Source organism: Canis lupus, chromosome 14 (assembly GCF_011100685.1).
Source record: "Canis lupus familiaris isolate Mischka breed German Shepherd chromosome 14, alternate assembly UU_Cfam_GSD_1.0, whole genome shotgun sequence".
Classification (NCBI taxonomy): Eukaryota; Metazoa; Chordata; class Mammalia; order Carnivora; family Canidae; genus Canis; species Canis lupus.
Window position 1 is genome coordinate 39,519,483 of NC_049235.1, and position 8,245 is coordinate 39,527,727.

General features: G+C 41.1%; 1 long non-coding RNA gene across 5 annotated transcripts; it reads right to left on the reverse strand.

Moving 5' to 3' along the window:
* Positions 1-2,507: 2,507 nt before the first annotated feature.
* Positions 2,508-6,289, reverse strand: LOC102154152. 5 transcript variants are annotated; one of them, XR_005369569.1, is made up of 5 exons: positions 6,075-6,289; positions 5,798-5,849; positions 5,542-5,713; positions 4,897-5,012; positions 2,508-3,950 (listed from the first exon to the last, which is right to left on the reverse strand). It is a non-coding gene; the product is annotated as an uncharacterized LOC102154152 (long non-coding RNA). The 5 variants fall into 5 exon arrangements; XR_005369568.1 differs by having other exon boundaries at positions 6,097-6,288; XR_005369570.1 differs by lacking the exon at positions 5,798-5,849 and having other exon boundaries at positions 6,097-6,287.
* Positions 6,290-8,245: the final 1,956 nt, after the last annotated feature.

Here is an 8,245-nt window from a genome sequence, read left to right on the forward strand (position 1 = left end):
CAAATGACGAGTGAGCAGCGGGAACAGTCACACTGATAGGAACTGTATCCATGTGGCAGCCCCACAGGCAGCTCTGAAGCCCAACACCCCCTTACGGGGCTTTGCCACAGCAAAAGCTCAATTCTTCTGCTTGGAAGTGCCAAAAAGAATCCTTGATGGGATGAGCTCTGGGTGCTATACTGTATGTTGGCAAATAGAACTCCAATTAAAAAATATATATTTCTAGGGCAGCCCCAGTGGCACAGCGGTTTAGTGCCGCCTGCAGCCCGGGGCGTGATCTTGGAGACCCCGGATCGAGTCCCACGTCAGGCTCTCTGTATGGAGCCTGCTTCTCCCTCTGCCTGTGTCTCTGCCTCTCATTCTCTCTCTGTGTCTCTATGAATAAATAAATAAATAAAATATATATTTCTAAAAATAGAACTCCAATTATATATATATATATATATATTAACATCCTTTTCGCCACCATCCTGGTTGTGTGTGGTTGACTGTCACCATGTCTTCTCACAAGACTTTCAGAATCAAGCAATTCCTGGCCAAGAAACAAAAGCAGAATCATTCCATTCCCCAGTGGATTCAGATGAAAACTGGTAATAAAATCAGGTACAACTCCAAGAGGAGGTACAGGAGAAGAACCAAGCTGGGTCTATGAGGAAGCATCGCACATCATGAAACAGCAAACATAATTGGCACACGTATTTAAGCCGCATGGAGATCACATGTTCCTATCCTATCAATATGGAAACATCCTTCCCACCTGGCCAATAGACATGTCTTATCAAGGAAATGATATTCTCTGTTACTATGCCCCTATACCAGTAGGTTGGTTCAGTAATAAATGTGAGACCTTTCAGCTGAGCTGCTGTTGTGTCCTGATTTGTGAAGTACTGAATTCCCCCTCCTGTCAGATCTCACATAGCACTGTCTGATAGAACTTTCTGCAGTGATAGAAATGGCCCTTGACAACGAAGTATTTAAAGTGTGGCTAGGGGACGCCTGTGTGGCTCTGTCTGCTAAGCATCTGCCTTTGGCTCAGGTCTTGTTGGGGAGTCTGCATGTCTCCCCCTCTCTGCCCCTACCCCTGCTCATGTGCTCTCTCTCAAATAAATAAAATCTTTAAAAATAAAAATAAAAAATAAATTTAAAAAAATTTTAAAAAGAAGCCTTCCCTGAATGGAGACACTCTCTTGATTTTCTTAACAAGTGTGACCTTGAACTTGGGCACTTCCCTCTCCATATCAGATGTTAAAAGGAAACAAGAAAAAAATACTTCCTCTTTTCATATCAGGATCCCCAAAACAATTCATTCTACCACCTCTTTTTAATTTTTTTAATGACATGCACTGATGTAATGCTAACGCCAAGGAGATATTTAGAGGGGCGCCTGGGTGGCTCAGTAGGTTAAGCATCTGTCTTCAGCTCAGGATTGAGCCCCACTCGGGTCCCAGCTCAGGGGGGGAGCCTGCTTCTCCCTCTCCCTCTGCCCCTCTCCTCCAGCTCATGCTTGCTCTCTCTCTCTCAAATAAATAAATAGAATCTTTAAAAAAAAAAAATAGAAAGGAGTTTTAAACTCTATTTGGAGAATATTTACTATAAAAGCTCTTCATGACTCCCCAAGATGTAAGAGTGAGGTCAACTCATGGATTAGGCTCCCCCTGCAGAGGAGTATAGGGGCTTGCAGAAAATTCCAGAAGCCAGAGCTTTAACATAAAACTGGGACTAGGATGAGAGGAGTAAAGTATCTATCTCAGTTGCAAAAACAAAACAAGAAAAACTTCTGTATGACAAAGGTAGCCCATAATTAGTTATGTTTAATATTGCTTGTCTTTCACCTTTTAGCATTTAAACTTTTAACATGAACAAAATTTTGTCTTTAACCATTACTTTTGTGTTATTCTTTTTTCATTGAAAAGGGAATAAATGTATGTGGTTCCTAAAAAATCCAAAACAGAGCAGAGTATCTCAGATCCCCAGACATCTATCCTCCATCAAGAAGTTTAAACATTACTACTAGTAGAATTTTTCTTACAGAATTTTTCTTGGTATATACATGCACTTTTTTCTTCACAGAATTTGTCTTGCAGAATTTTTCTTTGTCTATACCTGCATATTTACATGTGCATGTCTCTTTTTATTGTTTACACAAAATGAGGACACACACTACATTGCATTTGCTGGTTTTACTTGACCTTGGATCTCAGATTGATGCATTTTAGCATATATAATCTACTTCATTATTTTTTAAAGAGGTGAATAGCTTCCCACTCTATGAAAGTGCTATAATTTATTTAACCATTTCCCTGTTGAGAAACATTTTCATAGTTTTTAGATTTTTATTTTTGTTTTTGTTTTCTATCACAAACAATGTTGTAACTATAATAGTTTCTGGTAGATTCAGGCAACCAGAAGTCTTCGATCTCCTGAGCAATCTTAATTTAATATAATAAATAATTTTCATATAAAGTAAAATAACTTAAACAGATTCCACAAAGGTATTTGATAACATTTAACATTTTATTTTGGATTTTTTTAAATACTCAAAAAGAAAAAATATGTTTGTATTTAATAAGGAGATAATAGAAGCTTTCCCATTAGTCAGGAAAAGGAACAAAGATGCCCACTCTCCCCAGTGTTCTTTAGCATTACTCTAGAGTTACAAGTCAATGCAAAAGGAAAATAGAATTAAAATTGGAAATGAGGAGGTAAAATTTTCCTTATCTGCAATGATGTATTATATAATTGGGACAACACACAGAAAATCAACAGAAAAACAATTAGAAGCAATAAGAGCATTCAATAAGATGACTCTCATGCACTCTTGGTGACTGGTAAATTGGCTCAACCCCTGGTGGAGCGGGGATGGGGAGTGTGGGCAATGTGGGGGCAGGATTTGGACCATCTATCAAAACTAAGTGTGCACATAATCAATGAGCCTGTTAATTTCACTTCCAGAAATGCACCCTTCAAATACACTATCCCCATGGACTGAGAGGCTCATGGCACAGGTATGTATAGGTACATGAGTATTTCATTAGAGCATTTTTTACAATAGCAAGAAGGCCAGAAACAACTTGCTTTTCAAGAAGCTGCATATACATATATGAGGTGGTATATGATATAAGCATAAAATATTTTCAAAGAATAGCCAAGAAATCAGTCTCAGTGAATATCTCTAAGGAACAAAACCTAGAAAGGATAAGAAGGAGCTTTATTTTTCATTGCATGCCTTTAGTAGGGTTAGAATGCCCTACTAGCATTCTATTTTATTCTATTCTATTCTGTTCTATTTTCAAAGCATGCATTGAGCCCCCTCAAATGCATGCCTTTAAATAAATGATTGACTTTTTGTACTATTTCTAAGGCTTTTCTAGTAGATACATTAGTTTTCACTAAATCCTTGATCAAACCCAGAGACTGATTCCTAGTTCAAATAGACGGATGGCCTTGGTTCAATTAAGAAAACCTATTCATTGACAAGAGGGAGAGGAAGCACACTTCAGTTCTTTAATGTTTTGTTGTCACTGTTGGGGTTGCACTTGTTATGTTTTAATTTTTTTATGGGTATATAACTGAGGGTTTTAGTCCTGATAGATTTGAAGAGGTGTGACTGTGGTCTCTACTCGTCAAGTGACTTTACAGCTCAGTATTCTTCAAGCCCCGTGTCCTGATACCAATTCACATCACTGAACGTGCTGAATTCTGCAGGCACGTCACCCAAGACCGATCTAGCTTTTCTGAAGGTCTTCAGGGACCCAACCAAACTCAGTGACACAACCCGAAGAACTTAATCCAGACCAGACCAGCAGGAGGGAGAGAGGGAAGCTCATCAGGTGGCTGCTCTCCTAGCTCTAGCTGCCTCCTCAGTTCCCACTGATGACAGGGTCCCAGTGGAACCTCCTTTACCGCCTTTGTCCTCCTCCTCTGAAGTAGGGAGAGGTGCTTGGGTAATTCTAGTGGGCAAGAAGAGACAGATTTAAGAACATGTATTAGCAACAGAAAATTATCATTTTTTTAGAGATTATTTATTTATTTATTAGAGAGAGCACAAGTCAGGGGAGGAGCTGAGGGAGAGGAAGAAGCCAACTCCTGGCTGAGCGGGGGGTTCAAGAGCAGCTTGATTGGGAGACTCCAGGATTACAACCTGAGCCCAAGGCAGATGCTTAACTGCTTAACCGACTTAGCCACCCAGGCACCCCAGCAACAGAAAAGTATACGTTTAATGACAATAACGTTAAAATTACCCAAGACTAAACTACATCGATCAGTCCCCAAACCCTACTCCACCAAGAAAAGCTGTGTTGTACTTGAATCACCGCGGAGCACCTTTAAATGGAAAAATCCCCAGGCCACACCCACAGGTATTCTGCTTCACTGGGTCTTCAAATCTGTATTTTTAGGACACTCTCCAGGTAATTCTGATGGGCAGCCAGGCTTGACAAACACAGGTATAAATTATTCAGTTACCCCAGAATTACTGTGAATCCTATAACAGTCTAATAAATTTTGATGCGACCTCTTGGGGGAAAAAAGTCCCAAGACAAATTGTTTTCGTAAAAGGATTAAAGTAATCCTCAAGAGCGAGTAAATTAATCCCAGTAAACACATTATAGTTACTGCATTAAGTAAAAATTTTGTCTGCCTAATCAATAATGAAATAAGCAGAGAGAGGACATTTCAAAGCCTGCAGGAGATATAATTCAAACACTAGCCTAGATCTGATAAATATTTTATAGACAATCAATTTTATTTCATTTTCCTCGAGAAATGAATAAGGGCCTACATTCCTGTTTGGCAACATCGGGTTTTTTAAATCGAATTGGAAGCATACAGAGTGAGTTACATTTTAAGGGAGAAATGTGTATTTCTCCCTTAAAGTGAGTATTAGCAACCTCCTACCTCCAGGACACCTGGTCACTCTCTCTCCTCTGGGTCGGCCACTCCACTTCGTCTTTCGACTCTGGCTCTGGGCTGCGGTTCCCTGAGTGGTCTTTGCGGAGTAGTGGTCTGGAGCTCTGCAGAAAAAAGCCAGCTTTGTGGGTGCTGGCAGGACCCGGGCCTGGTCTCCCTGACTTCCTCCTTTTGAGAACCTTGCAAAAAGCTCAGGTTCTTTTCATTCATCCATTCACTGGACCACAACAAAAGACGTCTGCTAAGGGTGAGTGAGTTCGTGAGTTCACATCCACGGAGGGGAGGAAGGGGGTCTGGATTTGGTTTGGGTTTTTGTGGGGTTTTTTTTTTTTCCCTAATCCTAAATTTCCCATCTTAATGAATAAGATATTTTGTAAAGCATAAAATCAAGCCAGCCTAGGAGGCCTTCAGGGCTTGACAAACATATGGAGAGATTCTCTCCATTACGAACAAGGAATTAGAGACTGAGAATTGGGTGTTTTGGGGTCTCAGAAAGTTGCAGGACAGGGCAGTCCAACTTTAATGTGAAAATGTACTAGAGAAACTGGTTGCCAGAGGTAAAGCTGAGATTTTTCTTCTAAGGGAAGCCATAACTTTAAAGAACGTTTCCCCCATTTTTCGGACCCACTTCACCTGGAGTCATTTATTTGGTGTCAAGACCAGCGGGAGGGACGCCTGGGTGGCTCAGCGGGTGAGCGTCTGCCTTTGGCTCAGGGGGTGACCCCGGTTGGAGGATCGAGTCCCACATTGGGCTCCCTGCAGGGAGCCTGCTTCTCCCTCTGCCTGTGTCTCTGCCTCTCTCTCTCTTTCAGGAGTAAATAAATAAATCTTAAAAAAAAAAACAAAACAAAAAACAAAAAAAACCAGCAAGAACCTCCGCCGGATTTACCTGGGATGCCGCAGCCGGCCTCTAGAGGTCGCACTTCATAAGAGAACTTGGGCTGGGGCGGGGCCGGGGGGAGAGTTGCGATCAAAGGTCCACCCCCCAGACCCCAAGGTTAAGTCCCCTGAAAGCCCTCCTTTTGCAGTGTCCCCAGAAGAGAGAAAACTAAGGTACAGAACATTTGAAAGCCGTGTACTTCATTTCAAAACAAAACTGGAAGACGAAGACTACTGCCCAGGGGTGCCCCCCCTCCCTGCCTCCAGCCCCGCTCCCCAGGGCTGACTGTCCACTGGTAGCTAGAGTACTTGCTGTTTGAAGAGAGTGTCCTTCGTTCTGGGTGGAAAGAGAAGGGTGTCTGAGCAAAATGTTTAAAGAATAGGTTGTGGAGGCTTGGTCTCTGATTGGAGCCGCAGGTGGGCAGTAACTGGAAAAGCCCAGCAGCCTTCAGATCCACCCCACTACCCACCAGGAATGGTTGGGGCTGAAGGTTACCAAACCCTGCTCAGCACGCTTGCACCTAAGAGGAGAGAGGAAACCAGACAGGGGTGGGAAGTGCTGGATCAGCGTCTCAGTACCAATGTCTTGATTATTAGAATCTTGGCCCTCACTTGCCCCTCCTTTAGGGGTGGGGGGAGCTGTGCATGTGTGCTGAGGAGGAAAGGGTAGATATAGGTTGCTGATGCATTTCTCATATTTCTATATTTATGATACATTAGAATACATGACTGAATAAATTGTATACAAAGAAAGCCTGCCTCGGAGGCCTGGGAGGCTCAGCGGTTGAGCTACTGCCTTCCGCCCAGGGCATGATCCCAGGGTCCTGGGATCCAGTCCTGCATCCGTTCCTGCAGGGAGCCTGCCTCTCCCTCTGCCTATGTCTCTGCCTCTCTCTCTGTCTCTCATGAATAAATAAATTAAAAATCTTAAAAAAAAAAAAAAAAAAAAAAGAACCTAACTGGTGCAGATGCCAATGAAAATGAGGACAGTGATCTAGAGAAGGAAAACATCAGCAGGAGCTAAAATTTCTGCTCCAATAAAAGACCTCATAGAGAAGAAGTGGGACTTCAATTGAATTCTGAAAATAATTTGGTTAAGTGTATGTGGGAGCAGAGGTGATAGAAGTTTACTGGAGAAGTAACTGCAAAAGTACAGAGGGCATAGTATGGAGGTTCCTTAAAAAATTAAAAATAGGAGTACCTGGGTGGCAGTCAGTTAAGCATCCAACTCTTGGTTTTGGCTCAGATCATGATGTCAGGGTGGTGAGATCAAGCCCACAAAGGCTCTGTGCTCAGCAAGGAGACTGCTCTCTCTCTCACATTCTTCCCCTGCTGGTCTCTGCTAAAATAAATACATAAATCTAAAAAAAATTAAAAATAGAACTACCATATGATCCAACAACTCCACTTCTGAGTATTTAGATGGAGAACATGAAAGCACTAATGCTAAAAAAATAGCTGCACTCTCATGTTCACTGCAGCATTATTCACAATAGCCAAGATATGGAAATCACCTAAGTGTCAATCAACAGATGAATGGATAAAGCAAAATTATATATATATATATATATATAGGAATATTATTCAACCATAAAAAAAGAGTGAAATCTTGCCATTTGCAAGAACACGGACCTAAACGGCATTGTGCCAAGTGAACAAAGATCTCATTGATATGTGAAATCTTAAAGAAAAAAATTGAGCTCATAGATTTGTAGTTGCTAGAAGTGGGAAGTTGTGGGTGAGCCAAATGGGTGAGGGAAATCAAGATGCACAAGCTTCAATTTATAAAACAAATGTCAAAAATAAATAAATAAAATTAAATAAAAATAAAAATAAATATATAAAACAAATGTCCAGCAGGGTGACCATAGTTAATACTGTATTGCACAATTGAAAATTGCTAAAAGAGTAGATTATAGAAGTTCTCATCACAAGAAAAAGAGCTCTGTAACTATGCATGGGGATAGATGTTAACTAGACTTACTATGTAATCCTTTTGCAGTATACACAAATATCAAATCAATATGTTTCACATCTGAAATTAACATAATGTTGTATGTCAGTTATACCGCAATTTGAAAAGAAAGCACAGAGGGCAGGATGAGGGGACTGTGTGAGAGACAGCGAAATAGGTGTCTGCCTGTTGCTCTCTACAGTCTGTGACAATGACAGGAATATCCTCAAATTACCCACTCACTCTACTTAATCATTTAACTTAATCTCCCTCACTTAATCTTTTTAAATTTAAATTCAATTTAATTAACATATATGTATTATTAGTTTCAGAGGCAGAAATTAGTGATTCATCAGTTGCAAAAAACACCCAGTCCTCATTACTTCAAGAGCCCACCTTAATGCCCATCACCCAGAATACCCCAGCCCCCAGCCCCCTCCCTTCCAGCAACCCTCAGTTTGTTCCTCATAGTTAAGAGTCTCTTATGTTTTGCCTCCCTCTCTG